Source organism: Antechinus flavipes, chromosome 3, assembly GCF_016432865.1.
Source record: "Antechinus flavipes isolate AdamAnt ecotype Samford, QLD, Australia chromosome 3, AdamAnt_v2, whole genome shotgun sequence".
NCBI classification, from domain to species: Eukaryota; Metazoa; Chordata; class Mammalia; order Dasyuromorphia; family Dasyuridae; genus Antechinus; species Antechinus flavipes.
Genome location: NC_067400.1, coordinates 349520103 through 349531121, shown reverse-complemented (window position 1 = coordinate 349531121; position 11019 = coordinate 349520103).

Genomic DNA, 11019 nt, shown 5'->3' with positions numbered 1-11019 from the left:
AGCCTGGAAAAAAAAAGACTTAGTGAGGACACTAATGACTCAACTACCTGAAGGGCTACCATAAGCAAAAATATCAGATTTGTTCTGTATGGTTATAGTGGACAAAATTAGGAGCACTGGGTAAAAGTTGCAAAAAAGCAATTTTAAGCTAGAAAATACTTCTCCATTGAATAATCCAAAATAGAATAGTTATCTCAGAAGGAAGAGTTTCCTGATGCTGGAGGTGTTTAAATAATGGCTGGCTAGATAACTACTTATCAGGGATGCTTTTGAGGGAATTCTTATTGGGTATTGGTTGGGCTAGATTAGGAGTGGACAAACTAGGAGCAGAGAGCTAAATTGTACTATAACTAGAACATTTTTTGACATTTAGTTATAAATTAGTCAAACTAAGCCAGTCATCTAGCCAAATGCAGCCCAGTGCTTGTTTTTGAATGGCATAGGAGCTAAGAATGATTTTTATTTTTTAAAAATGAAATTTTATTGTATTTTAAAATCTAAAAAACATTTTTAGTGGCAAAATAAAAACAGGTGGCTGACTGGACTTGGCTCTTAAATCAAAACTTCTTAAATTATGGTTCAAGACCCCATATGAGGTGGTCTAGTAACTGAATATGTGAATTAGTGAAAAAAATTGGCAACAGTAAAAGGTTTCTGAACACAATGACCAAAAAATTAATTGAGAATTAAATATGTAATGAATCTGAGGTGTTTCTGGCAGTGCTTGTCCATGTACCATCGTGTGACTTCCCTGCAGCCGTGGTTCTGAAGATACAATATATGCATTTTGTACTGCAAAAGCACAAATGATGCCAGAAGCACCTTGGCTCATATTTGAGACATAGTCATGTAAAAATTTCTTGGGTGGAAAGGGGTTGAGAATGAAAAAATTTAAGAAGTCTTGATTTAGATGACCCTGAATATCCTTCTTAACTCTGAGATTTTATGATTCTTTAATGTCTAGTTGTATAGAGAGAACTAAAAGACTTGATTGGTACATTTCTGTGTGAAAGTCACTGCCCTGACTACAAAATAAACCTGTATTGACAAAATATATTAACATACTTATATAGAAAAATAGAGATTCATTCAAAAAGGTCTTTATTTCTACCCAAAGAGGTGTTCATTCATGGAGAAGTTGTTTAGATCGTAGATCCAGAGCTGGAAAGGATGGCAGAGAGCATCTAGTATAATCTCCTCATTATATAAATTAGAAAATTGAGGTCTAGATACCTCTATCCTAGCAGAAGTAAGACTGGAACATGGCTTTTTGGACACAAGTATTCTTGCCATTGTTCTGAACTGCCTCCAGTTCTGGATGTTCAGCTTTTGATATTTATAGGATGGATCTATCTGCTTATGGTCATAGGACTTGATGTGGAAAAGACCTTATTGGTCATCAAGTCCAATTTGTTAACTTAGCAGGTGAGGTTGCTGAGGCCCAGAAAAGTTCTATAATCTGTCTGAAGTGTCACAGGTAATAAATAGTAGAGTTGGGATCCTCTAATGCATTAGTGTGCCTCAAAAGAAAACATTTCTACTTAATTGGATTATAGAATACTAAAACCTTTGGTTGGGTTTATCTAAAAAGATCATATCATGTTGTACCTTTTTCTAATGACTCAAAGCTAATCAACTTTGCTTTTTCCTACTGAGCACCCAAATACTGGCTCTTGTTACCATCGTCTGGACCATGGTTGCAATAGGCAACAATCCTTCACAGGTCTTTCTAGATGTCTCTTTTTTTTCAGTATCCTAATTCTTTACCAGGATCATCTTTTTTTTCATGTCAGGACTTCGGAGCTCCTCCTGCTTGCTATAATAGCCAGATATTCCCTTTCCCTTCAGACCCTCCTAGCTACCATAAGCTTTGGCTTTTCTTTCCTCTGCTGTATTCTACTAACTCCATCTGGGGAACTAGCTGATCCTCAGCAGAGGCATCTTAACATAGCATTCAAATTAGAATAGTGGGTCAATTTAGTCTATTATTTTCCCTGGTGAGTGTCCCCCCTGTCCTATAGCTAGAAAACTCCTGCCTTCTGCTGTTCATTCTGAATGCAGCTCAAGCATTGTCTTTTGCACGAAGCCTTTGCTGACATCCCCAATGTAGCACAGTGCCTGGTACATAGTTGGCTCTAAATAAATGCTTGTTCCCTTCTCTCTCTCCCTCCAAAATGTCCTTATGATTCACTACCAACTACCTTATTTTTGGCTACTTTGTTTCTATTTGTATTTATTATTTTATGTTGTATATATTTTAATGTGTTTCTTATCATCTCTTCCATTAGAACATAAATTCCTTGCAAATGGGGATTGTTTCTTTCTTTGTACTTGCATCACCAATTGTATGACACATGGTAGATGCTTAATAAGTACTTGATTAGGTAAAAAACAAAACAAAAAACAACCCTTACAAAACAAAACAAAAAACCTTTTGCCTATTTCCTCTCCCTCTACTTTCCTGATTATCTAACTTAGTCCTTTCTGCTCCTCAGTACCAATTATGCTTTGTCCTCTTACATTGTCCCATTTGAAACATCCTTTTCCCGAATACTTTATGGTCCTTTGGCTTCTGTGAAACTTCCCTTTTCTGGTTTTCCTACCTGCTTGACTATTTTCAATCTTTTCCCATCCTGACATTTTCTCTTTTTCACCCCCTAAATACACACTGAGTGCCCCCAAAAGGAGGCGCACTTTTCTTTTTTTACTCATCCTCCTTGGGAATCTCATTCACACCCATGTGATTAATTATCACTGCCACAGAAAACTCACAAATCTAAATATTAAAATCAAACAGCTCTTTTTGTGTTTCTAATTGCCTTCTGGAAATCTCCAACTGCTTGTCTCTCAGGCACCTCTCTATTTCACATTGCTTCCCTTCATTCACCACATGGCAGCCACGTCAAGCTTGCCCCCAAGTATGTGTGCAGGCCAGCCTCTATGCCTGTAATGTACTTCCTTTTCATTTCAGCCTTTCAGAAGGCTTTTCTTTCTACAAATCTTAGCTTGAGTCTCTGGTTATCTATCCTAGGAAAAAATGTTAACCCTTCTCAAATTTTAACTGTCCCCAAAGGACTATGAATTTCTATATATTCTTTTATTCAGTAATCTCATTACTATGTTTTTATCCCAAAGAGATCATACAAAAGGGGAGTAAAGAAATGGGAATTGAGCGGATGCCCATCAATTAGGGAATGGCTGAATAAGTTATGGCATACGAAATATTATTCTTCTAATAGAAATGATGAACAGGTTGATTTCAGAAAAGCCTGGAAAAACGTATATGAACTGGTGCTGAGTGAAATAAGCAGAACCAGGAGAATATTGTATCAGCAAGATTATATGATGATCAATTCTGATGAACTTGGCTCTTCTCAACAATGCAGTAGTTTTAGTTAATTCCAATATACTTGGGATGGAAAATGTATCCAGAGAGAACTATGGAGACTGAATGTAAATCAAAGCATAGTATTTTTTACCTTTTTTTTTTTTTTTTTTTGGTTTGTTTGCTTTTTCTTTCTCGTGGTTTTCCCTCTTTTTTGCTGATTTTTCTTGCACAACATGACAATATGGAAATATGTTTAAAAGGATTAAAAGCAATCTATATCAGATTGCTTTTATATATATATATATATCTGTCTTGGGGAGGGGGAAGGTAAGGGCTGAAGGGAGAAAAATTTGGAACAGTTTTACAAAATGAATGTTGAAAACTATCTTTACATGAATTTGGAAAAATAAAATATTAAAAAAAATTCTGCCTAAATCTGACCTTTGTCTTGATTATGCATATCCTAACCTTTTCAGGCTGAATAACAAACACATCCACACATTTCTTGCTTCAGTAGGATTAAACAATTCACTATTAGTTCATTGCAACACGAGTTTACTATTAGCAGTAATACATCGATCAAACTACTTTGCGTGGGAAGTATTAATCTATCAACCATACCTTGGTGAGTTTTGGTAAAAAACTGTGGACTAGCAGTGTTTTTTAAAACTTTTTTTGCGAGCTAAATCAAATTTCTTGCTTCCTGTTTTGACATTTACTCTATAGGTTTCCAAAGGTGTGAGGAGTCCTGTTCTAAGAGGAAATCATAGAAGCTTAGATCAGAAAACAAGTTAAGAAATAATCTCATACAATCTATTCATTTTACAAGTGATGATCTGAGAGTCAACAGCATGAATCTTCCACTTATATAGCTACTAAGAGGAAGAGCTAGGACTGAGCTTCTGGCTCCCAAGTCCTTTACCCTTTTCACTCTATCATGTGATAAGGTTATCCAAATTTATTTGTCTGCCTTAAGACTCTTTCTATTTGTCCAGTCTCTGGAAAAACTTCTTATATGAAAAACAAAAACCATAGCACAACTATTTAGCTTATCAGATTTGTTTAAGAAGATGTATCTGCAGTTAGGGCCTCAAATAGTATCTTCAACTAGTGTCTTATGCTCTCAATTATGTGGACTAATATGGATTGTGACTCTGGAAATCCTTTGCCAACCTATAGAGTAAATGTATAATAGGTGCTTGTCCCTCATTGTGATGGAGCTAAAACACTTTACTTCATTCACAGTAGGGTATCCTAATTAGATATAAATACATTTAGCCATCAAGCAAAAATCCGATCCTTTCCTTTTCATTCACTATTTTTTTCTTTTGCCGGCATTTCAATACACAACCTGATGTATGGGAAAGGCATGACGCTGGAAGAGCTGAATACAGGCGAGCATGAGGAGGTGTGTGAAAAATTCACCCTTTTTCAGATTAGCGCCTAACAAATAGCATCCAAGGGATTGGGGGTGGGGTGGGGAAGTGGGGAGGTGGGTGAGAAGTTGAGGTTGGGGGGTGGGGTAGGGTAGGAAGGAACACTATGAATAAAGGAGATTGCTTATAAAGGAGCCTAACCACTAAGATTTGAAGTAGGGTTGTGCCCAAGGGAAAGTGCTGAAAATTGAGAAGACTTGAAATTAACACAGCTTTATGAACCAATCAATAGGCCATGCTTTTTGAGGGAGATTAAGTTTGTAATGGTCTTGCTTTTCTTCTTTTTCTTTTTCTTTTTTTCTATAAACCTGCTTGTTTTGCCTGTAGAGTCGACTTCAATGACAAAATTGAGACCATTTTACTGAAGGCTCCAAAGGAGTCTTCTCTTGGGGGAAAAGCAGTATTTACATAAGTTTTTTTGATAATTTTTTTTCACAGACTGTAGCATGGTGTTTTAATGTGTTTTTTTAATATAAAAAGACAGCCCTAAAGACTAATATAAATCAATTCAATGTATTTCAATTATTAGTATGTGGAGCATTGGATTTGTAGTATGAAAACTTGGGTTCAAAGTTAGCAGGTTGGCTAATTTATTATGTATCTTGTGACCCTGGCCAACTTACTTTGGTTCTTCTGCCCTCAGTTTTTTTTTTTATCTATAAAATAAGTTAATTTAATTAAATGATCTCTAAGGTCTAAATATTTCAGTTTTCAAATTGATTTTTAACAAAATCAATCTAGTTAACTGAACAACAACAGAAAAGTTCAACAAAAGAGTTCAGTTGCTCTTTGGGATTTTAAGGAAACAAATAAATGTAAATAAATAATTGAATCATTATATACCTAGGAAGAAATATGTAAACAGCATGGGAGAAAAATAATGATTAATAGTATGAAGTATATACCTATTCAATAGCTTTATTTAGTTCCTCTAATTTTTTTTTTTTTGAGAAAGTTTGCTTCCTATGACAGCTATTCTCTAGGGACCTGCTATTGAAGATTTTCTAAGTATCCAAAATGCATTAGATACTGTAGAGAATGTAAATGGTCCCTGCCAGGGTTGATTAATCTTGGGCAAAATGACAGAGTGTAAGAAGTTTGTCTCCTAACTTTGTTTTCATGTTTTATGTCACCTGACTTTCTTCTTTTTCCCCATCTGGCTTCTTGATCAGATATAAAGAGCATTATTTTTGTGCAACACATTTATTTGAAAAAGCCACCAAAATAGGTGTTAACAATACCTAATTTTTTTAAACTGTGGATTGAAAAAACTTCAAAAACCCATTCCTCCCTAATATTGCAATCACCACCACCACTAACAAATCAGGTTTTGGCAAAATCATGTTAAGAGAAAGCATAGCAAAATAACTTTCTAAAATCAGGATTACAAAAAGGAAGATCTGGAAATGCTGAAGTCTGGCTTTAAAAATACACTTAGCCACAAGAGAGAAAAGGCACAACATGATTAGAATTTAACTTTGTTGAGTGTGAGATTGTGCTATCTCTTTTTGTATAATAAACACATAACAAGTTTGTATAACTATTGTATCATATCAGTAATAATCTTTGTATAACTATCACATTGTAAGTGCCTAATAGGTTGGTTGAATTAAATTTTGACAGGTTCTCTGTTAACAGCATTATTTTCCAATAAAAGAAGATGTGAAAACATATACACTCAAATGATTTAATATTACACTTTGGAGGTAGTACATCTATATCATCCATTTTTTATTCAAAGATCTATTTGTGTAATTTTATTCGAGGCATTCTCTGGGCTTTAGTTATTATTATTTATAAAATGAATAGAATTTATAAATGAATAGAATTTATAAATGAATAGAATTTAGCTTAGATAGTATAGATAATTGAGAGATATCCAGTTAGCAAATGCACTAGTGAATAAATGGTCCCATCTAACTACAGGAAAAAATATTCATTACAAAATTCTGCCTTGTTACAGTGTTTCACAACTGTAATAGACATCACGGAATATTGACTTTTTTCATTGTCTCGTACAAGATTGTAAGCTCTGTAAAGGTAGCAGGAATCATGTCTTATTTAAATTTCATAAGTCCCCTTAATTCCTTGCACAAAATAGGTGATCAATAAATTTTTGTTATTATTGGAACTACCTTGAAAGATAGAAATCAGTGGGATTTAAAAGAGTGACTTTTGAAAAATTTTCAGACCCCATTGAAGGTAATAATTTCATTTTGTTAATTATAGATATACAAACTTTAGCTTGAACTGAACATGTTTGGGAAAACAGTGCTATCTATTTTATCCATTTGACTCTCAGCCCTTGCACTCCCATGGGAATTTCCTGTTACCTGTGAGTTCAGTAATCAGTGCGGCATGACACTGAATTCCATCTGGAATCCAGTTGTTCCTGTTTAATTATTCAGATGCCACAGTTATGTGTAGGATTTGGCAGCAGCCCCCTGCCCTCTATTTTATTATTCCTTGCTTGATATTGATGATCAAAGGTTATTGGACAAAGTTTTTTGTTTCATCTCTCAAGATACCTGATATAATTTTGAGGATATTTGACCCTTGGAGGATGGCATATTCATTATATTCCTATCCAAATGACTTTAACCTCCATGAGCCTCATTTTCCTTCTTTGCAAAATGAGGAGATTGCAGTGGAACAGATGGCTTGTGAAGGCCTTTCCAGCTTTTGTTCTATGTTGACTGTACCCCTCCTTCCCTGAAGGCAAATTATGTGAAGGGCCTCTTGGCCAGCCTCCTGCAACTCCCTGGTCCTGATATATATGCTCTCTTTGTGAATCCTCAAACACTCTAGGGACAGCCTACATGAAGGGGCACTTCAGAATTACAAAATTGTATGCCTGGGTCCTAAAATTTTCACAACACTCACCTTGTTAGATCTCAGTCAATGCTTGGAATCTTTTGACCGTGTTGACTACCCCCTGGAAATATCAAGATCTATAAAGGGCATTATATTTTGAATCAGAGAACCTGAGTTCTAATCTTACCTTGTGACTTACCAGTGTGATCTTAGGGAATCAATTCTGGTCCTCATATTTCTCATCTACATATTGAAGGGAGAAGATGGACTAGATAATCTCTCAGGTGCCTTCCTACTTTAACTATGGTTTTGTGACTGGCTACTATAAGTTTTCCTGTATCCCTTGTTATTAGTATTCTGGCTCTCCTCAAATGCTCTCTGATTTATGAAGCTATTTATGTGTAGTATATCCTAAAAAAAGCGTTAAAACTCTTTGAGGGTTGAAAACTGTTCTGTTTTGTCATTGTATACCCATTGCCTAGCACAGTTCCTTGTACATACTAGAATTTTTTTTAAAACTCTTTTTTTTAAAACTTAAAACTTTTAAAACTGTTGAACTGAATTGGGATTTGCTTCCTTTGGATAAGCTTATTGTCCCCATATTGCCACTTAATTATGGAAGATGTGAGTGCAATAATGATGAAAGTTTTTTGAACTCTTTAGAAGAAATTTCCCTCCCCTGCATCTTGTATAGTACATGGCATTAAATTCATTAACACACTGTCTGCTCTACTTTCAGGGGGATGTTTCTCTATAACATCAAGGAGCCTTGCTTTTGAGAGTTTGAGCACTAGCCAGAGAAGTAGTCTTTTTATTTTTTCCTTCTCTATCAATGATGATTATGATGGATGATGATGAGATTTAAATTTGATTAATTAGGCATAGTTGCTTAGTTCTCAATAGTTGTATTATTTTATTAGCAATTAGGGTTTCCCTTTCCCCAGACCTTTTACAGCAAGCAGGAAAAGCAAATGCCGAGGTCATTATCTGGATTAGGATGGACAGCCTGGTGTTAGATGAGGATTTGAAGCAACAGGAACCTGTCACTATATCACTGGGAGGGGATTTGGGAGTGAATGACTGTATTTTCCCCCTCCCCCCAGAGAGCCACAAGGTGATCTGGTAGGACCTAATTTACACTCTGTTCCTATGGGCTGGGTGGAATCAGCATAGGTCAGGGATTATCCCAGCTTCTCAAGCAGATGGTTTCTGACTACCACTTGACCCAGTTCCCTCACAGCAGATAAAAGGCAGCAAGGATGACAACTCCTACCCCAGGTGGGAGCAAAGGCTTGCTTCCACCATCCTTTTCTCCTCTCCAAGTCCTGAGGGAAATGTATTTGTCTTTTTCTTCTTCATAAACGCCATCATGCTATTTAGCCCCATACCAGAAATCCTTCCCAAAGAGTTAAAACCATATACCTGCTTCCCTCATTTTGCATCCAATGTTTAGATAGTGGGAGGAGGCAGGAGAAGGTAGAGGGTGAAGTAAGGAGAGTTCTTTTGGGCAGGGCCATCCTTGGGATCGATGGAGTAAGCTGCTGCCTACATGGCTTGATTAAAATACCAGGCAGACCTCTTCCCAATAACATCTTCCCATACCTGTTTCAATTCCTGAAATTCCACCATTAGTGATTTGCTTCTATGGGTCTTGAAATTTTCCAACCTTCACCGTCTCTAGTAAAATGCAAATCTCTGGGATGGGGCAACACCTTAGCTTACCTTTACAGGGTCAGTTAACTGAGATAAATCCTGGGGAACAGGACATAGGATGAATGACTAGAAGAGATGAAGGAGGAAGACCAGAATGAGACTAGGGATTGAGGACAGATACTTGGGAGAGAAGTGAGAAGGGTAGCAGAACAATCCTATTCCCAGGGACTGGGAATAATTGAAGGGACTATCCATCAAAATAGGATCTGTGAACTTTTTAAAAATCTAGATAACTATTTCAATTGAATCGGCATCTTGCACAATCTTATGTATTTTACTCTGCATTAAAAAAAAACCTCACCAGCCTTCTAACCAACAAATGGTCACCAATTTTTGCTTAAAGACTTGGAGTGAGGGGAAATAATGTCTATGGTGGATGTTGTCACAAAAATCTGTATTTCAATTCCAGAAAACTTTGTAGGTTGAAGTTAGTTATTACTACCCTAACCCCTTCCGACTACAGACCCTCTCAGATGACTTGGGCTCCCCGTGTTGGAGAGGGGATTCTTCTTACCAGTTGAAGTAGAAAACTTTTGGGGCTTCTGTGACATCCCATAAACTTTAGCCATCATGTGATTGTCACAGTCTTGCCTTAGCTGAGGGGGAAGAAAAGAAGTTGAGACCCAGGTGGAGCAGTTACCTTCCAGAGACAACATGACCCTGGTGGCCCCAGCAGGGAAAGAAGCACAGAGCCTTTGAGAATGGTTTTTGTGGAGGTCCAGCAACCAGCCTTCCCTTTGCTCAGCAAATGCACAAGGCCCACAGTGACTGTATACAATTGTTTCTCTGGGAATGTGTTTGCAACATATTCAGAACTTATAATTCTCTGTCCTTAAGCCCCCCTCTTCTTCATTTCCCCCTACACCTTCACACGTGTAGCTTGTCTCTGCTCCAGGGAGGATTCTCTAGTAGCCTATGCAGATTCCCAAGGCTATTCTCATGGTGGAAGGAAGGGGGCGCTCTGTCTCCAGATTTCTGGCCACTCAAAGGTTGTTGCACAAGGTGCTTGGAGACATTGAGCAGATATATGTGCGGAAACTACCACTTATGGTAAAGATGGGCGTTTGGCTAGCTGTGTGTGTGTGTGTGTGTGTGTGTGTGTGTGTGTGTGTGTGTGTGTATGGGGGGGAACCTTCTTTTTTGCATTTCCCTTCTATGTATAATACCTCCAATTTATTATTAAAAAAAGCATAGGAGTAGCTCCTCTGTTTCCTTTTCACTTAAAAGAAGAAAAATAGAAACTGTGGCTGTAAAAGGTGGCTAGCCCAAGGCCTGCAGCTTAGCTCTATGTCAGGCAGGGAAGAGTGTATGGGAATGGGGTGTGTCGGCTGTGGAGTGGTAGGTTCAAGTGTGCGGTTTGAGGGGGCGGCAGGTGCTAGAGCCATGACTTGTATACTCTACTACTGGCATGTACCGGCTCCGTGTAAGGTGTTGGTGCTGGTGTTAGCATGCGTCCGTTGGGTTTCCACGGCTTCAGTTTGTACAGTGAAGGATTTATGTGAGGAGATGAGGAAGAGGGGGAATGGGATTTGGCCTGTATCTCTCTCTAGATATTTGTTTTATTATCTTAATGATGAACACAAGAGTTACATTTCCAACTGAGTACTGGGCATATTTTGTGTTGCACAGGTCTAAGGAGGAAAAAAAAAAAAAGCAGGACGGCACCGTGGTATAGTAGCATTCATGGATGGGGATGGAAATAGCAAAAAGTGTTTGTGCTTAAAGCTC